The sequence below is a fragment of the Anomaloglossus baeobatrachus genome, chromosome 8, assembly GCF_048569485.1.
Source record: "Anomaloglossus baeobatrachus isolate aAnoBae1 chromosome 8, aAnoBae1.hap1, whole genome shotgun sequence".
In the NCBI taxonomy this organism is placed as follows: Eukaryota; Metazoa; Chordata; class Amphibia; order Anura; family Aromobatidae; genus Anomaloglossus; species Anomaloglossus baeobatrachus.
In genome coordinates this window covers 17,447,918-17,469,245 of record NC_134360.1, presented here as the reverse complement: position 1 = coordinate 17,469,245, position 21,328 = coordinate 17,447,918, and the positions used below count along the sequence as shown (strand labels likewise).

Below are 21,328 nucleotides of genomic sequence, written 5' to 3'. Positions count from 1 at the left end.
CAGGGTCCACCGTGCAAAGACTCTGCTGCAGACTATGACAGAGTGCAATACCTCTGTTAAACTCACAGATGAATATAATTAGTAAATAAGGCAATTTCTCCCTTACTTGGAGGGTGTGTGGTATGGTCTCTGTTAATAATCACAGAGACAAAGGCAGTGAGTGTGAAATGGCACCTACCTAGGTCCATTCCTCTAGTGGTGCCAGGAAACGGACAGCAGCGTAAGCCGCACAAAGCTCCTACCTGCGTTCGCTCCACTAGTGTGCGAGGACACGAACCACTAGATATGGCACCTGCCTAGGTCCGCTCTTCTAGTGGTGCAAAAGAGACGAACAGCAGCATAAGCCGCACAAAGCTCCTACCTGCGTTCGCTCCACTAGTGTGCGAGGACACGAACCACTAGATATGGCACCTGCCTAGGTCCGCTCTTCTAGTGGTGCAAAAGAGACGGACAGCAGCATAAGCAGCACAAATCTCCTACCTCTGTTTGCTCCCCTAGTGTGCGAGGATACGAACAACTGCCAGACGCAGTATAAGGAACGTTACCCTAGCGGCAACGTCCACCTACGAGTAGAATCACAAGGCCCAGCCAGACCATGTGCCTCAGGCACCTGCCTATGTCGCCTATGTGCCTCCCCTAAGAGGTAAGGATACAGACTGCAGCCGAAGCTGTAAGGTATAAGAACGCTACCCTGCCGGTAGCGCTCACCTAGCATTGACAGAGAGATGCCTAGAGGAACGTGCACAGAGCGTCTACTCTCATGCATGAACCAAGAGGACTGAGCGGAGTGCGTCAGGGTCTTATATAGACTCTGTGCCTCATCAAAGATGGAGGACACCAGAGCCAATCCGCTGCCAGAACGACAGGAATGACGTCACGCTGGCCTATCACCGAGCAAAGCGTCACAAGCACATGACCAGCGACCAATCGGCATAGAAGGTGTCAGAGACATGTGACCACGTGTCACAAGCACATGACCAGCAGCCAATCGGCATAGAAGGTGTCAGAGACATGTGACCTCGTGTCAGCGATGATGTCACCCGCACATGTGCAATGGCTCCAAGATAGGACTTAGTCTCCAGCGCTTGCACATGTGCAGTAGCAAGAAATCTGGACATAGACTCCAGTGCCACAGCAACCGTAACAGGGTGGAACTATAGTAGGTGCAGGGGTTGCAGCCACATCATAGTCCTGGAGCCTAGTGGGGGCCCAAAGATTCCGTTGACCAGACTTGAGTGGCGTGTGGAGGTACAGTCATATGAATAAGTTTGGGCACCCCTATTAATGTTAACCTTTTTTCTTTATAACAATTTGGGTTTTTGCAAAAGCTATTTCAGTTTCATATATCTAATAACTGATGGACTGAGTAATATTTCTGGACTGAAATGAGGTTTATTGTACTAACAAAAAATGTGCAATCCGCATTTAAACAAAATTTGACCGGTGCAAAAGTATGGGCACCCTTATCAATTTCTTGATTTGAACACTCCTAACTACTTTTTACTGACTTACTAAAGCACTAAATTGGTTTTGTAACCTCATTGAGATTTGAACTTCATAGGCAGGTGTATCCAATCATGAGAAAAGGTATTTAAGATGGCCACTTGCAAGTAGTTCTCCTATTTGAATCTCATATGAAGAGTGGCATCATGGGCTCCTCAAAACAACTCTCAAATGATCTGAAAACAAAGATTATTCAACATAGTTGTTCAGGGGAAGGTACAAAAAGTTGTCTCAGAGATTTAAACTGTCAGTTTCCACTTGTGAGGAACATAGTAAGGAAATGGAAGAACACAGGTACAGTTCTTGTTAAGCCCAGAAGTGGCAGGCCAAGAAAAATATCAGAAAGGCAGAGAAGAAGAATGGTGAGAACAGTCAAGGACAATCCACAGACCACCTCCAAAGACCTGCAGCATCATCTTGCTGCAGATGGTGTCAATGTGCATCGGTCAACAATACAGCGCACTTTGCACAAGGAGAAGCTGTATGGGAGAGTGATGCAAAAGAAGCCGTTTCTGCAAGCACGCCACAAACAGAGTCACCTGAGGTATGCAAAAGCACATTTGGACAAGCCAGTTACATTTTGGAAGAAGGTCCTGTGGACTGATGAAACAAAGATTGAGTTGTTTGGTCATACAAAAAGGCGTTATGCATGGAGGCAAAAAAACACGGCATTCCAAGAAAAGCACTTGCTACCTACCCACAGTAAAATTTGGTGGAGGTTCCATCATGCTTTGGGGCTGTGTGGCCAATGCCGGCACCGGGAATCTTGTTAAAGTTGAGGGTCGCATGGATTCAACTCAGCATCAGCAGATTCTTGACAATAATGTGCAAGAATCAGTGACGAAGTTGAAGTTACGCAGGGGATGGATATTTCAGCAAGACAATGATCCAAAACACAGCTCCAAATCTACTCAGGCATTCATGCAGAGGAACAATTACAATGTTCTGGAATGGCCATCCCAGTCCCCAGACCTGAATATCATTGAACATCTGTGGGATGATTTGAAGCGGCTGTCCATGCTCGGTGACCAGCAAACTTAACTGAACTGAAATTGTTTTGTAAACAGGAATGGTCAAATCTACCTTCATCCAGGATCCAGGAATTCATTAAAAGCTACAGGAAGCGACTAGAGGCTGTGATTTTTGCAAAAGGAGGATCTACAAAATATTAATGTCATTTTTATGTTGAGATGCCCATACTTTTGCACCGGTCAAATTTTGTTTAAATGCAGATTGCACATTTTCTGTTAGTACAATAAACCTCATTTCAATCCAGAAATATTACTGAGTCCATCAGTTATTAGATATATGAAACTGAAATAGCTGCTGCAAAACCTCAAATTGTTATAAAGAAAAAAGGTTAACATTAATAGGGGTGCCCAAACTTTTTCATATGACTGTAGCTGTGGGCGAGGGATTGACTCGGTGTGTGGGCTTTCCCTGTGTGGGCTGGGAAGCCATGTAGGCCCCATTCTGCCGCTGAAGTCGGCTGGCGAAGACCAGATGACGACTCATACTCACAAGACCAGCAATTGATTTTAAACAACACTTCCCTGTACGGTTCATTGTCTGTTACAACTTCACGCTCCAGATAACGAGCACATATATTCCGGTACATTACAATTTTGCAAGACATGTTCAGACACAGTCTAAAGGCTGCTTTACATGTGTCGATTTCTCATGCGATCGCATTTGCGATCGCACCCGCCCCCATCATTTGTGCGACACGGGCAATTTGTTGGCCGTGTCGCACAATGTTGTAACCCCCCGTCACACGTACTTACCATACAAACGACCTCGCTGTGGGCGGCGAACATCCACTTCCTGAAGGGGGAGGGATGTTCGGCGTCACAGCGACGTCACACAGCGGCCGGCCAATAGAAGCGGAGGGGTGGAGATGAGCGGGACGTAAACATCCCGCCCACCTCCTTCCTTCAGCATTGCTGGTGGGACGCAGGTAAGCTGCAGTTCATCGTTCCCGGGGTGTCACACGGAGCGATGTGTGCTGCCTCGGGAACAATGAACAACCGGACGTTCGATTTTTAGAAAATGAGCGACGTGTCAACGATGAACGAGAAGGTGAGTATTTCTGCTCGTTCATAGCTGTCACACGCTACGATATCACTAACGATGCCGGATGTGCGTCACTTACGACGTGACCCCGCCGACATCTCGTTAGATATATCGTAGCATGTAAAGCCCGCTTAAGTTCCTACTGGGTTGCTTCAGATCTGGTCCTGAGCGTTCCAATGAAACGCAGCCTAGCGTTACAGTACAATTTGTCACGGTCAATTTTCCCTCCTGCAGTCCCATGTCCAGTCTCATTAAGAGTCCCATTATGACCGGAGTAAAGCTTTGCACTCTCAGATATCTAGAGGGAAACCTTTAGTTGACCACATTCACACGCTAGTGAAGATTAACCCATTGCCTTGACAGTTAAGGAACCTGGCCATTAGAGTCTGGTCCTCCAGCTCCTATTGTCAGAGACCACTCCATTCAAGGCTCGGTTTCTTGTTTCAACACTGTTCAGACTTCTTGTCTCTGTCAACACTTGAGGTTCACGTTGTTTTGTCTTCTATCTTTTCTCCTTTCCCTTTTGTTGCCACAAACCACTCACTATATGCGACCTTCACGACCGATCAACTACACATCTGTCACTTTCAGTCACTAAATCTTGATGATTTGTCCTGATGAAGAAGCCTTGAGGGCTTTGAAACGCGTTGAATAATAAACCATGCTATATTATACATCGTTTGGACTGTGTGGCAGCGCAGATTTTTAACCCTTTCTTCTACTCGATTGTTTTACTCACTAGGTCATAACTGACTCCTCCAGAATGAACCATCACTCTCCCTTCCATTTGACCCCTCCCATGATGGACTAGTCACAACACTTATTTGTTACTGATGTTACACATTTACTCATGTGTCTGCCCGATCACCTTTTGGGTGCGACTTTAAATACTTTACCCCTGATAGTATTTCCTGCTGGTAATATTCTCATTTTGATGTCCAGCTGTATTATTGTTTATGTCAGTCAGTGGAAGACCAGCTAGGAGACCTCTCTGCTGTTTATGTTCTCCACCTTGCACAAATCATCTGTAGGTTGCTAGTAAGTAGGTGGCATATTCTTTAGAAATATTTACAGTTTCTTGTATTTTGTATTTGCTTTACTCACTCTTGTATGCATTTATTCTTCAGCACACCTTCCCTTCTGTAGGTAATTTGCACTCCGCTCTACCCTCCGGGTCTTCAGAAGGAACATGAGGCACTCGATGGCCAATCAGGCAGAATAGTTCCAAGTTGCCAACATTTAGTCTGTGGTCAGGGTATTCCAACTCGCACAGGAACTACTAGAGCGTGTGGGGTTGGGATCTCTAGACTGTACAGGAACCGGCAGGGTCAGTTGCCATTTTGGTAGTGTTATCTTTTATCCCTTGTGAGTTGCTACACAACTATAACAGTTTGTATGTCCTCCCAATATGTAGTTCACCATTTAGAATTTGTCTGGTGTACTGTGGGGGTACAGATGCCAGCCAAGATCTTGTGCAGCAGATGTGAGACCTATAGTTGAGAGGAATCCGATCGGAAATGATCTTTTCAGGTGGAGCTGAGACCGGCCTGGAAGGGCCAAACACACTCAGTATGTGCATGTGTTAGTGCTTTGTGAACTGTAAAGTTATAACAGGGCTCCTAATTATCATGCAGCACACAATATGATGACCCAAGGTTCTCCCTCCCACATTATGTTGTTCACCCACGCAGAATAGTGCACTAGCTAATAAAAAAAAATATATCATATTAGCTCCGTTCCCATTGTAGGGTGCCACAAAGCAGTAGTCGTGGGCAAGTTGTTGATTCCTGATGCCTTGACACGCTACATGGATGACGTGGTCCTGGCTGGGTGTGTGGACTTTAGTTGTGTGAGCAATACGCCCATGTAGACCACATGAGGATGTTTTCTTCTGGCCTGGACAAGTTGACGTCTCGTATCGAAAAGAAGACCACCAACTCAGTTCAAACAACGGGACATTACTTAACAGTTTCTCTTCATCAACAAGATACATGACACGGTGGACACATATCTTCCAGCATGTTTCAGTTGTACAAAGCATATTCAGACACACTTTTGGTTCCCTCTCGATTGATTCCATACTTACTGGTCCTGTGAGTCCCAGCACAACCCAGCCTAATGCTACAGTAAAGTTCATGACACTCTCCCTTTCTGTAGCTCCACGTCTATTCTCTTAGAGGAGGGGATCAGGGGGTTTGCCAGAAGGGCCAGAGTAAAGCTTTTGGCTCCAAGACACTTAAGGAGACTCCGCCCGTGAAAGTCAACTTTACTCACCGACTTGGCATGAGAAAACAATCGCAGCATGCTGTGACTGGCAGCGTGTCTCGGATCACACGCACCCATACAAGTCTATGGGTGCGTGTGAAACATTGGACTGCAGTCGGATGTCATTAATGCTTGCCAACACCCTAAAAACTAAGCCGCCACACAGTGGATAAGACCATACAGCAGTTTAACAAGTTCCACTCAGAACAGGCATCACCATGGTTGACCAAAGAAGTTGAGTGCATGTGGTCAACGTCATATGCAGAGGTTGTCTTTTCTAAATAGACGTATGAGTGCTGCCAGTATTGCTGCAGAGGTTACAACGGGGGGCGCCTGTCAGTGCTCAGACCATACATTGCATACTGTATCAAATTGATCTGCATTGTCGTCTTCGCAGTAGGAAGCCTCTTCTAAAGATGATGCACAAGAAAGCCGCAAACAGTTTGCTGAAGGCATGGATTATTGGAACCATGTCCTTGGGTCTACTGAGACCTTGATAAACTCAATTAGTTCAGATAGTGTCAAGCGTGTGCAGTGGCTCCAGGTGAAGAGGACAAAGACAAGTGTGTTCTGCCTACAGTCAAGCATGATGGTGATAGTCTCATGGTTTGGGGCTGCACAAGTGCTGCCAGCTGTGTGGAGCTACAATTCATTGAGGGAACCATGAATGCTAACATATCCTCTGACATACTGAAGCAGAGCATGATCCCCTCCCCTCTTATTCCAACATGATGATGACCACCAACACACCTCCAAAACGACCACTGCCTTGCTCAGGATGCCAATAGAGTTGAAATATAATTGGTGCATGCCAACGAGCTCCAGCAAACGCTTTTCATGTCCAGGAATATCTTGCTGGATCCAGGGCAGTTAGGAGGTAGGGGTATTAATGCAGTCTGGTGGGTGACCATAGCCATTAGTACAAGGGTAAGTTACATCAGTGTGGTGTCTATTTGTCTAGTTTTATGGTGGAACGGCTGCAAGCCAACAATCACAACATATCTGTAAATCATGAAAATATGAGAAACTAGAAAAGAATAATAAAAAACTTCCTTATTAATAAAAAGAATATTTAGCCGATAATTTAATTTAAAGTGAACCTGTCAGGTGCAATAAGCACCTAGAACCACGAGCAGTTCTGGGGGTATATTGCTAATCACTGCCTAACCGCCCCTGTATCTAGTAGCATAGATAAAGGGATGTATAGAAAAAGTATTTCTAAATATCCTTTATGATATGCTAATGAGCACAGGGACTAGTCACAAAGGGGTTAGTTCCTGCGCTCATTCCGCCCTCTTTGAATGTTAGCACGCCCACAGGGGTGTGCTAACATGCTGAAGGGGCTGGCTAGCTAAGGTAACTAATGCCCAGGGGACTAGTCCCTGAACTCATTAGCATATCATAAAGGATCTTTAGAAATACTTTTTTTTAAAGATCTCTATCTATGCTAGTGTATACAGGGACAGTTAGGCATGGATTAGCAATATACCCCCAGAACTGCTCGTGGTCCGGGGGCATATTGCATCTGACACGTTCCCTTTAACATGTTAGCAATTGATATATATGACAAGAGTGTGTGTGGGGGGATTGTCTTCTATCCAGCTAACGCCAGCAACTCTAACGCTGCTATTTTTGCAGAAACTCAAACCTCAGTTGTGGGAAAAGCATAAAATAAAGGAGATAAATAGGCAAGCAGCAGTATACGACCTGCGAATTCACTAAGCCTTGGCAACTCCTGGATGTGGCACAGAGATGTCAATCAGCACGAAAAAACTTCTCGCCCACCAGTCTTGCTATATATATATATTAAGAGGCTTCCCAATGGCATGTAATTATTCTGGTTGCCATGGAAATGGACCTATACTGAGCGGCATTATGAGAACAAGTTGTACCTTGGCAAGTACAAGCTACTGACAGACGACAGAAAAGCTATTCACAAACAGAGCTACCACATCTGACTTATGCCTTTGTTTACCAATGTCACCGAGTATTCAATGCAGCCGTCCGGCAAGGTAGTGCTGAGCGTCGAGTGTCCGGCACGGCCGGTGAATCACTCAACGGAGATATTGTCCAGAATTTAAAATATATTTATACAGCGGGCGAAATATGTATTGGACACGTCAATAATTTTTCAAAAGGTGCTATTGAAATTAATTTCTTACCAGATTTCGGTAACAACCCATCCAATCCACACCGGAAAAGGAATCAAACCATTGATGACCATAATCTAAAGCACCACTCCAGTTGGGGGGTTTTATTGCATCCCTGGAATGGTGCTTTAAGTCTAAGGGGTACTTTGCACGTTGCGACATCGCTACTGCGATATCGTCGGGGTCAAATCGAAAGTGACGCACATCCGGCGCCGGTAACTATTTCGCAACGTGTAAAGCCTAGATGCGCCAATAAACGATCGCAAAAGCGTCGTAAATCGGTGATCTGTGTAGTGTCGGACATTTTCATAATGTCGCACTAATAGGAGATACGATGTTGTTCCTCGCTCCTGCGGTAGCACACATCGTTGTGTGTGAAGCCGCAGAAGAGAGGAACATCTCCTTACCTGCCTCCACCGGCTATGCGGAAGGAAGGAAGTGGGATGTTTACGTCCCGCTCATCTCCGCCCCTCCGCTTCTATTGGCCGCCTGCCATGTGACGTCGCTGTGACGCCGCACGACCCGATCCCTTAAGAAGGAGGCGGGTCGCCGGCCAGAGCGACGTCGCAGGGCAGGTATGTGCGTGTGAAGCTGCCGTAGCGATAATGTTCGCTATGGCAGCTATCACAAGATATGGCATGTGCGACGGGGGCGGGTACTATCGCGCTCGGCATCGCTAGCATCGGCTATCGATGTCGCAGCGTGCAAAGTACCCCTAAGTCCAATGACCCCTGTCTGATACTCACCTTCCTGCCGCCGCTCCGGTCAGTCTTGGCATTTTGTGACCCGCCAGCACTCTCTGGTGTTTCATGGAGCGCACCAGCGTTCACAACTCTATGCGCCTCCATGAGAGCCTTGTTCCTGACTCGTTCTGGCTTCTTTTTTTTTGGCCTTATTCTGGTCTTGTCTTGGTCTCGTCCTGGCCTTGTTTTGACCCTCATACAAATGCATTGAGTGCTTGTGACATAACTTCTGACTTCCGGCCAGTCAGAAGTTATAGTCAGAACTTGGCGCTGAGAGACCTGAGCGGTATTGGTAAAAGGTGAAGACGCCAGAAGGTGAAAATATGAAAGAGGCATGGGGCTTATATTTAAAGCACCACTCCGTCCCTGAAAAAAAACTATGGAGTGGTGCTTTAATTTATGTGCAATGATGAGAAACGACTGGGAAAAAGTATTGAACACATGAAGAGAAAGAGGTGCAAAAAGTCATCATCATGAAATGTGATGACACCAGGTGAAATCTATCTGTAATTAGAAAGCAATTCTGCCACTTAGGGAAAAATAAAATCACCTGGTTCAATTGATGGCCTATAAAAGGTGTCTTATTACCAAGGTGCCACACAAGAAACATCTCACGATGGGTAAAACCAGTGAGCTGTTTAAAGATCTTGACAGCCTTATTGTTACAAAATATATTGATGGCATTGGTTACAGAACAATATCTAAGCTACTGAAGGGTCCAGTGATCACTGTTGGAGCCATAATCCGGAATTGGAAAGAAAATAATTTCACCATAAATTGGCCACAAAAAGTTGCTCCCCACAAGATTTCACACAGAAGATGCATTATTAGAAGACTTGTCCAAGGACCACTTGTGGAGAACTACAGAAACAAATAGAATCAGCAGGCACAATTGTTTCAAAGAAAACAATACGTAATGCACTCCCCCTTCATGGCCTGTATGCACGCTCCTGTGTGCACGCTCACCACACAAGACTCCATTGGTGAACAAAACGCAGGTTCAAGAGCATTTAATGTTTGCTCAACAACATTTAGAGAAGCCTGTGAAGTACTAGAAAAATATAGTCTGGTCAGATGAGACCAAAATTGAACTCTTTGGAGTCCATAGTACACTCCATGTTTGGAGGCCAAAAGGCAATTCACCCCAAAAATACTAACACCAGGGGAGGTGGGAACATCATGGTGTGGGGCTGATTTTCACCATATGGCACTGGCAAACTTCATATAATTGAAGGAACGATGAATGGACAAATGTCCCGAGACATTCCTGATAAAAAAAAACTGCTGGCCAATGGTGCAGGCTGGCAAAAAATGGGCAGGGAGCCGGGTCAGAACCAGGAGAACAGTAAATGTGGAGAATTGGAAAATGGAAGAATAGTGAGGAAATGATAGATTTGCCTATGTAACAGGATCTGAAGTCATGAGGTGTGTACCAGACAAGTAAAGTAATATACTGTATGTCAATCCTTTTGCTGGAAGTTTTAGCCGGGTGTGGTGGTGTCTGTGAAGATCTGAGGTTGTGGGTTGTATTAATCACCTAGGCAGGTTAACATTGCAATTATTTTTATTTCTTCCATGCATGGTCTTACAGCAACCCCGGTTAGATGACCAAATGAGATTCTTACAGTCCACGAGATCCCAAACCGGTAGTTGTACTGCCCCCAATACAGGTGATATCCACGGTCTTCCAAGTTTTGGTTGGCTCACCGCTTTTGTATCTCTGTCCGAAATAGTCTGCAGTCACAGCCTATGCTCCTCCAGACAATGGATAGCATGACCGTAGCTTATGTATGCAGCTCCAGCCAGCAACAACCTCCTATCTATCCCCTTGTCAGTGTCCTAAGTACCCCAAGCCATCGCCCTGGGATTGAGCCTGACCATCAGGAAACACGCCCCCAAAGCTAGCTGAGCATTGGTGGAGGTATTTCCTGAGACCAAGCCCCTCAACTGGGACTGCATGTGAGACCCACTTTGGTGACGGCTCCACTGGGTCTACAATCGCCATCCACATAATGGAACTAGTGGCTGGAAAAACAGTGGCTTAATTGAGGCCCTTGAGACACTAACAAGTGTAATGGAATGCTTATTCTAATTACCAATCTCGTGCCTGGCCTTCTGAGTAACTTAATCTGACAAACAAGAGTATATCTAATAAAAAACAACAATGAGATCGACAGAACCAGCGGTCTGAGCTGGAAAAAGTCTGCATCCCTTAGAGCTGTGGACTGCGCTCTACGTCCATTGGTCCAATAGTCCTTATCCGCAGACAGCTTCTCACGGTGTCCTATTGACCAAATCAAACTGTACAGCACACACATCCACCCATACTGCCAGACTAGATGGTACTACAGGGCCCAGCTGGGATGCTACCACTAGGGGGCGCAGGAACACAGGGTGGATGGAAGGCTCCTAAGTGCAGTTTAGCGCAAGCCCACTAAAGGTTACTAGCACCAGAGCAGGGATGTAATAGAGAGGTTGGTTAGCTGAAGGTCAGTGCCGGGATGTCACATCAAGAACAGAGGAGCAAGTAAAGCCGAAGTCAGATGTGAGCCGAAAGTTGGAAGCCAGGAGATAACGTCAAGAGTGCTCACTTATCACTAGTTTAGAGTACCAAGCACCAGAGCATGATAGTGCCCACTCATCACTAGTTACGAGTACCGACCACCTGAGCATGGTAGTGTCCGCTTATCACTAGTTACGAGTACCAAGCACCAGAGCATGATAGTGCCCACTCATCACTAGTTACGAGTACCGAGCACCTGAGCATGGTAGTGCCCGCTCATCACTAGTTACGAGTACTAAGCACCCGAGCATGATAGTACCTGCTCATCACTAGTTACGAGTACTGAGCACCTGAGCATGGTAGTGCCCGCTCATCACTAGTTACGAGAACTGAGCACCCGAGCATGGTAGTGCCCGCTCATCACTAGTTACGAGAACTGAGCACCCGAGCATGGTAGTGCCCGCTCATCACTAGTTACGAGAACTGAGCACCCGAGCATGGTAGTGCCCGCTCACCACTAGTTACGAGTACTGAGCACTTGAGCATGGTAGTACCCGCTCATCACTAGTTACCAGTACTGAGCACCTGAGCATGGTAGTGCTGGCTCATCACTAGTTACCAGTACTGAGCACCCGAGCATGGTAGTGCCCGCTCATCACTAGTTACCAGTACTGAGCACCTGAGCATGGTAGTGCTGGCTCATCACTAGTTACGAGTACTGAGCATCTGAGCATGGTAGTGCCCGCTCATCACTAGTTACCAGTACTGAGCACCCGAGCATGGTAGTGCTGGCTCATCACTAGTTACGAGAACTGAGCACCCGAGCATGGCAGTGCCCGCTCATCACTACTAGTAACATTCTGGTCAATAGCAAGTGATAAGTATTTGATTGGTGCTGGTCTGACCACTGGTACCCTCCCTAATCTAGAATTTGGGTGACTGACGGCTGTAGAAGGCCCTATAAGAGGCGGCCATTGTATTTGCATTTATGATGTCTAGATGTTGCTTCTGCACTTGAAGAACTCAATGTCATTCTATAATTTCCAGGGATCCCAATTATCTTGCACAATAGTTACATTTTCTGCCTTTCTTGTTAGGATTTCTATAGCTGGCCCTGAATCAATGAAACTACAGGCCGGCTACTTGACAATAGCGCTCTTGTCAAGGATACACCTCGGTTTCTTCCTGAGATTGCCATGACGTACAGTGAAACCTTTGAATGACTGCGTTGCTAGGGCAGTAGGGCTGGATATAGGGAAAGGCCATCAATCCCTGATGTTGTACTACACGTATTGTGAGGAGAGATGGACGCTCGCATTAGTAATCGCTCCTGTCATTATATACTACATATCGACCATAACTGTGACCTGGAGGAGGTGACAGTAATTAGATATTATACTGAATCTTATAAAGCGCTTCCTCCCCCTCGTCACTGCACCTCGGGAGGAGTCGTCTCACTGATATCAGCCGTGTAGCCATAACCCACAGACACCGTAATCTATAGATTCACTTATTTATATTTTCTGTATGTTTCTATATTCTCCATAGTGATTTGCTATGACTGGAGCGATGCACATTAATGCTGCAAAAGATGGGGATGAGTGGCTACTAGACATGTCTGCCGCTGCTTGTCTCTACGGAAACAAAAGGATCACACATGAAGAAAGGCCTCGTTGTCCATAGCAGCCAATCACAGCGCAGCTTTCATTTTGCCAGAACAGTTTACGAAATAGAAGCTGATCTGTGATTGGTTGCTATGGACAACGAGGCCTTCCTTCATGTCTGATCCTTTTGTTTCTGTAAAGACTGATTTTGTGGCCTATACAGTTCCCCAGTAAATCTGATCCCAGGGGGCGATTGTCACATTAAACAATATTCGCACCCTGATGAGACCATACTTTTTGGAGGCAATATACATTTTTATAGCATTATTTATAGATCACTATATCTTTTGAGGCCTTTATCTGTGGGACACTTTTCATATAGAGAACTTTTAGGCTATGTGCGCACGCTGCGTTGTTTGCCACATTTTTTGGGTGCCGTTTTGGTACCAAAGCTGCATACATTTCCTAAGGTATTTTCACGCAAAGTGTTTTTCATGTTTTTTTTTTTGTTTTTTTTAAGCGCATGAAAAATGAAGGCTACGGCCCGAAAACCATGGCTTAAGTGACACATGTTATGTGTGTTTTTTCATGCGTTTTTATCCTATTTTTGGGGCTAAGCCATTTTGATCTAAATGGGGAAAAACTTTAGTAAAAATGCTGAAATAATTAACATTTTGAGTTTTTTAATAAAACAATCTACAAGTCAAAGCTTCAATAAAAATAAAAAAAACACCATGAGAATGAGATTTTTCTTGAAAGAAAAAAAAACCCCACACTAAAGACACCACGTTATGACAGCTACAGTAGATGGGCACTGGGCCAGCAGTTATGGGAGCAGTAAACAGGAGGATGGCACTGTTAAAGGGGAAGTAAAATGGCCACATGGGTGCTGGTGCTCTGTAGCGGCCATTGCTGTGGTGGTTTTGTGTCAGTGGGGCGGTGCGGCCTGGAGCCATGGGGGCTCTGCCTTGCAGCATGGTGTTGTGAGTAACCAAGTCACCTGCCCCGCTGGTGCATTGTTGCTGCGGCGGTGGTCAGCGCGCAGCACCTTTAAGGTTTAAAATAAGTTAAGTCAGAGGTTCGCGATGACATGGCAGCGGTTTCATACAGTCTGATTAGAATGTTAAACTCTGTATAAATTCTGGCCGATGACGGGTTCATGCAGCTGGTTTTGTATACCCTATTAAATCGATGGCTAGACCATATATAATAATAATAATAATTTTATTCATTTATATAATGCTATTAATTCCACAGCGCTTTACATACATTGGAAACACTGTCCCCTTTGGGGCTCACAATCTAGAGTCCCTATCTGTATGTCTTTGGAGTGTGGGAGGGGGCCGGGGAGCCTGGAGGAAACCCACGCAGACATGGGGAGAACATACAAACTCCTTGCAGATAGTATCCTTTTTTGGGATTTGAACCCAGGACCCCAGCGCTGCAAGGCTGCTGTGCTAACCACTGAGCCACAAGCTTTTCTCCCCCCATTCACCTTTTGTGTCTCCCCTATTTTCTCATAGACTGTAGCCTGCGAGCAGGGCCCTCACTCCTGCTGGTATCTTTAATTTTGTTATTTTGTATTGTCTCATATTGTCTGTACATGTCCCCTCTGAATTGTAAAGCGCTGCAGAATATGTTGGCGCTATAGAAATAAAACTTATTATTATTATTAAACCAAGAACCTCATGTTCAGGTATATAAATTTTTGCCTGGCGGCTTTAGATCAAAGTATGATTTTGGATGTGCGTCCATGTCTTTTTCTACAATTATTGCACCAAGATGGATGTCTGGCAAGATGAAGTGACTTGTAGCTGGAAGAGGTCGTCTTAACCATTTCAGGCTTATCACATGTGATCTTTCCCCTCATTAAAAATAAAGACAATAAGAAACTGTAAAAAAGGAACATATGTAGAGGTGATTGGGATGGGTGAGATATTGTCTACTTATGCCTGCTGGTTAACGTGCCTGATCGTCAGGTTGTGTGTCTTTCCTAATCTATTCTGCATCCAAGTCGTTTTTTGGCCCTAACCCTAACAATGGGGATGACCTGTTTTCAAGAACTACTGTTTGTGTATGTGTGGGGCAAACTAATGGCTGAAACAATATATATACAGTTAGGTCCAGAAATATTTGGACAGTGACACAAGTTTTGTTATTTTAGCTGTTTACAAAAACATGTTCAGAAATACAATTCTATATATAATATGGGCTGAAAGTGCACACTCCCAGCTGCAATATGAGAGTTTTCACATCCAAATCGGAGAAAGGGTTTAGGAATCATAGCTCTGTAATGCATAGCCTCCTCTTTTTCAAGGGACCAAAAGTAATTGGACAAGGGACTCTAAGGGCTGCAATTAACTCTGAAGGCGTCTCCCTCATTAACCTGTAATCAATGAAGTAGTTAAAAGGTCTGTGGTTGATTACAGGTGTGTGGTTTTGCATTTGGAAGCTGTTGCTGTGACTAGACAACATGCGGTCTAAGGAACTCTCAATTGAGGTGAAGCAGAACATCCTGAGGCTGAAAAAAAAAGAAAAAATCCATCAGAGAGATAGCAGACATGCTTGGAGTAGCAAAATCAACAGTCGGGTACATTCTGAGAAAAAAGGAATTGACTGGTGAGCTTGGGAACTCAAAAAGGCCTGGGCGTCCACGGATGACAACAGTGGTGGATGATCGCCGCATACTTTCTTTGGTGAAGAAGAACCCGTTCACAACATCAACTGAAGTCCAGAACACTCTCAGTGAAGTAGGTGTATCTGTCTCTAAGTCAACAGTAAAGAGAAGACTCCATGAAAGTAAATACAAAGGGTTCACATCCAGATGCAAACCATTCATCAATTCCAAAAATAGACAGGCCAGAGTTAAATTTGCTGAAAAACACCTCATGAAGCCAGCTCAGTTCTGGAAAAGTATTCTATGGACAGATGAGACAAAGATCAACCTGTACCAGAATGATGGGAGGAAAAAAGTTTGGAGAAGAAAGGGAACGGCACATGATCCAAGGCACACCACATCCTCTGTAAAACATGGTGGAGGCAACGTGATGGCATGGGCATGCATGGCTTTCAATGGCACTGGGTCACTTGTGTTTATTGATGACATAACAGCAGACAAGAGTAGCCGGATGAATTCTGAAGTGTACCGGGATATACTTTCAGCCCAGATTCAGCCAAATGCCGCAAAGTTGATCGGACGGCGCTTCATAGTACAGATGGACAATGACCCCAAGCATACAGCCAAAGCTACCCAGGAGTTCATGAGTGCAAAAAAGTGGAACATTCTGCAATGGCCAAGTCAATCACCAGATCTTAACCCAATTGAGCATGCATTTCACTTGCTCAAATCCAGACTTAAAACGGAAAGACCCACAAACAAGCAAGACCTGAAGGCTGCGGCTGTAAAGGCCTGGCAAAGCATTAAGAAGGAGGAAACCCAGCGTTTGGTGATGTCCATGGGTTCCAGACTTAAGGCAGTGATTGCCTCCAAAGGATTCGCAACAAAATATTGAAAATAAAAATATTTTGTTTGGGTTTGGTTTATTTGTCCAATTACTTTTGACCTCCTAAAATGTGGAGTGTTTGTAAAGAAATGTGTACAATTCCTACAATTTCTATCAGATATTTTTGTTCAAACCTTCAAATTAAACGTTACAATCTGCACTTGAATTCTGTTGTAGAGATTTCATTTCAAATCCAATGTGGTGGCATGCAGAGCCCAACTCGCCAAAATTGTGTCACTGTCCAAAGATTTCTGGACCTAACTGTATGTGCCCTGATTAATGCCAGTAAGTCTAGAGTAAGGTTTCATAATTTTCTAGAAAGAGAAATACAGAATTCATCACAGGAAAAAAGGCATTGATGAGAAGCAGGAGAACACTGGGTGAATATACATATACACTCCTCAACATTGAGATTGCAGCACCAGAAATGCAAAAGTCATGGAATTATGCATATCACAGGATTTATAGACATGTTAATTATATGCAAACAAAAAATGGAAATAAAATTCTACGTCTCAATTTATTTAGGATCAACAATTAGCGCCTGTCACAATGATTATGGGATAATCTGGCTTCCGACCGCATCACTCTACTGAAACTGCCCTAACCAAAGTCACCAATGACCTACTAACCGCCAAAGCCAAACAACACTACTCTATCCTCCTCCTCCTGGACCTGTCCTCTGCCTTCAACACAGTAGACCACTCCCTCCTACTACAGATTCTCTCTCTCATCTCTGGGCATCACAGACTTGGCCCTATCTTGGATCTCCTCATACCTAACCGACCGAACTTTTAGCGTCTCCCATTCTCATACCACTTCCTCATCTCGCCCCCTATCTGTTGGTGTCCCCCAAGTCTCAGTTCTTGGACCCCTGCTGTTCTCCATCTACACCTTCGGCCTGGGACAGTTCATAGAGTCACACAGCTTTCAGTATCATCTCTATGCCGATGACACACAGATCTACCTCTCTGGACCTGACGTTACCTCTCTGCTAACCAATATTCCACAATGTCTCTCTGCTATTTCATCCTTCTTCTCTGCGCGATTCCTAAAACTTAACATAGACAAAACAGTTAATTGTCTTTCCTCCTCCTCACTCAACTCCCACCAAGCCTTTCCATCAAACGTGATGGTTGCTCACTCTCCCCAGTCTCACAAGCTCGTTGCCTTGGAGTCTACCTCGACTCTGCTCTATCCTTCAAGCCGCACATCCAAGCCCTCTTCACCTCATGCAGACTACAACTCAAAAATATCTCCCGGATCCGTGCTTTCCTTAACCAAGAATCAGAAAAAACATTAGTACATGCCCTCATCATATCCCGCCTCGACTACTGCAACCTCCTGCTTTCTGCCCTCCCTTCCAACACTCTTGCACCCCTCCAATCTATCCTAAACTCTGCGGCCCGCTTAATCCACCTCTCCCCTCGCTATTCCTCAGCCTCGCCACTCTGCCAATCCCTTCACTGGCTTCCCATCGCCCAACAACTCCAGTTCAAAACATTAACCATGACATACAAAGCCATCTACAACCTTTCTCCTTACATCTGTGACCTAGTCTCCCGTTACCTACCTGCACGCAACCTCAGGTCCTCACAAGCTCTCCTTCTCTACTCCTCTCTTATCTCCTCTTCCCACAATCGTGTACAAGATTTCTCCCGTGCCTCCCCCATACTCTGGAATGCTCTACCCCAGCATATCAGACTCTCCCCTACCGTGGAAAGCTTCAAGAGGATCCTCAAGACCCACCTCTTCCAACAAGCCTACAACCTACAATAACCCCTCAGTCCAGTAGACCACTGCGCAACCAGCTCTGTCCTCACCTATTGTACCATCACCCATTCCCTGTAGACTGTGAGCCCTCGCGGGCAGGGTCCTTTCTCCTCCTATACCAGTCTGTTTTGTACTGTTAATGATTGTTGTACGTATACCCTCTTTCACTTGTAAAGCGCCATGGAATAAATGGCGCTATAATAATAAATAATAATAATAGCAGGGAACCGGGATCCTAAGCTGTCCCCTGCTAGTGGAGAGGCCTGAGTCTCCTTCCTGGCCCTGCTCCTGCCCAGTCCTGATATGATTCCCCATCCCCCTAGGGAGGGGCGGTACAGGACTGAGATGAAACCCACAGAAAAATACAGACAAGGGAAAGCCGAAACTGTGATAAAATATGCACACACAAAGGTAAAAATAATAAGAGGTTCAGGAGGAAAAACAAGAGCAGAAAGGAAGCTACAAAACAACAGCTACTCCACAACCGCACCAAGCAACGAGCACAACTTTTACAAGTAAGTCTGGGACACCACACCTCACAGACCAACATAGAATAAGCTACAGCTGACATGGGTGGAAGGTTTCAACCAGCCTAAATAGGAGGGGAGCAGATGGTATGGGCCTCGTGATAACAGGTGACCAAAGGAGTAAGCAGACTAGTAGATATTAACTCTTGCTAGCCTGCCTATGAATCAGCACACAGCAGGTCGATGCCTGTGTTGAACCCAGACACCAGAGAAACCATCATGTGGAGTGTCTGTATCAGCAATCTGAACAGCGCCCAACACCACCCTGACAGTCAGCGAAGTGTGCAAATCTCGGTGTGACAGGGCCATGTGCAGAAATCCCTGCACCTTCTCACTGCTGAGAAAATCATCAAGATCCGCTGCTGGCAGCTCCTTTGCAATTGGTGACGCTTGACGTCTCGGATGTACTTGATGGGAAACAGGCACACTGCTCACAGTAGCACGATAGACATGCGACCTGGCGTGGTCATGTTGAAAAACTCCATTTGCTGAAAAGCAACCCCAACTTGCAAAGACCCTCCACCATGCTTCACTATTGCCTGCAGACACTCATGGTTGTACTGCCAAACAGCCCTTCAGCAAACAAACTGCCTTGTGTTATATTATAGCCACATATTACACATTTTGAGTCATCAGTCCAGAGGACCCAGCTTTTCTGCACCCCACTTCTTCATATGTTCCTGTGCATAGTTGAGGTACTTGACCTTGATTCTATGTTGAAGGTTTAGCTTTCAGGACACAATTTGTGCATGAAGACCACTTCTGGACAGACGTCTCCGAACCATAGATGGATATAGTGGATCCCACTGGTTGCAGCTAGTTCTGAGCTGATGGCACTGCTTCCAATTTCTAATGCATGTGAGCATTATGTTTCATCTGCTGCACTAAGTTTCCGTGGCCGACCACTGCGCTTACAGTCCTCATTGTTACCCATTTCTTGGTGTCTTCAATTCTGAGAAATAAAGGCAGATACTTATCTATCATGCAATACCATCTTGGAGGCGTCTGGCTCCAAATTTATTTTGCAGCAGAACAACGACCCCAATCATACAGCCAATGTCAATAAAGGGGTTGTCCTGACTTGGGGTGCAAGCCTTAAGTCACTATATGACTGCAAATTTGTAAATCCTCACAGCACGCAGTGTGCAGACTGTCAGGATTATCCGGTGTTTGCTCTGGAAGCAGGAAATCATGTGACCACAAGTATGCAAGTTACATACCTCCGGCCACATTCCAACTAGAGGTAGCCGGTCTCTCTGAATTAATTTGTATTAAGCAAGGTCGCACACCTCAAATCAGCACATGACCACATAAAATCCCATACTTGTAGTCGGGCAACTTCTGGTTACCAGTACAGGCACCAGAGCATTCACGAGTCTGCAGAATATCTGCTGCCTGGACAACCCCTTTAAGAATTATCTTCAGAAAGTGATCATATGGCCCTCGCGGATCTCTGATCTTATATCGCTGAGTCTGTCTGGGATCACATGAAGGGACAGAAGGATTTTCACCAGTCTCATACAAAGAAGGTCTGTGGTCAATTCTTCAAGAAGTTTGTAACAATCTCCTGCTGAGGTTCCTTCAAACCTGTGCGCACCTTGAAGAATTGATGCTGTTTTGCAGGAAAAGGGAGGTCACAACAAATATTTATTTATATTTCTTTGCAGTTTGGTAATTGATTAAAAAAAAAAACCTATCATGGGAAAGTGCACACGAAAAGTATGCGGTGCAGAACTTTCTTCACCATTTGTGCATCTCTTGGCAGGAAAAACACAGACAAAAATCCGCGTTTTTGAAGCGTTTTCTTTGTGCAGTTTTTCCCATATAAGGGTCTGCGCATGTTGCGTTTTTCATGCGTTAACGCAGCGTTTTGAACTGCAGCGTAAACGCACGCGTTCTGCGTTCCCAGCAAAGTCTATGACAATTAAGCAAATTCTATGCGCACGTTGCGTTTTAAAACGCAGCATTTTGAATGCCAAATTTTTGACAAAATCAATGTGTTCTAAAAAGCAACATGTCACTTCTTTTGTGCATTTTGGATGCATTTCCCTGTTTTGTCTGTGGGAGAGCAAGCATCCAGAACGCATCCAGAAGACATTCAAAATGCATCCAAAACGCAGCGTTTTGCACGCATTTTGAAATGCACATGCAGTAACAAAACGCTGCATTTTATTTGTCACGCCAAAACACAACGTGCGCACATACCCTAATGGTATGGGTGATATCTGCAGCAAAAACACTGAAAGAGTTGACATTCTGCAGATTTAAATCTACACCAAATCTGCAAAGAGAAAATACTCAACATGTGCCGGAGACTTCAAGAATCTCATTCACTTTTCTAACATTAGGATTCCCTTCAGGTTTTGTGACCATTTTTTTTTTCTTGATCTTGATCTTGATCTTGAGGCATGGCGACTTGGTGGATGAGCACTCTGTAGGAAGCTCGATCTAGTGCAACCTAGATAGGTCCACCAGGGTCTGCTCCACTTAGATAGGTCCACTAGAGTCTTCTCCGCCTAGAGAGGTCCACCAGGGTTTTCTCTGCTATTATCTTGATTGAATCCAGCCATTGGGTTGCTGGTCTTCCTCTTCACCTTGTTCCTTCTATTCTTCCGACCATGATGTCTTCTCCAGTAATTGCTCTCTTCGTACGATGTGCCCAAAGTTGGCAAGCTGCACCTTGG

The 21,328-nt window shown here is 45.2% G+C and overlaps 1 protein-coding gene across 1 annotated transcript in view; it reads left to right on the top strand.

The window, feature by feature from the left end:
* FAM107A (family with sequence similarity 107 member A) overlaps positions 1–21,328 on the top strand; it is a 165,757-nt gene that overhangs the window by 74,259 nt on the left and 70,170 nt on the right. The window lies entirely within an intron of this gene.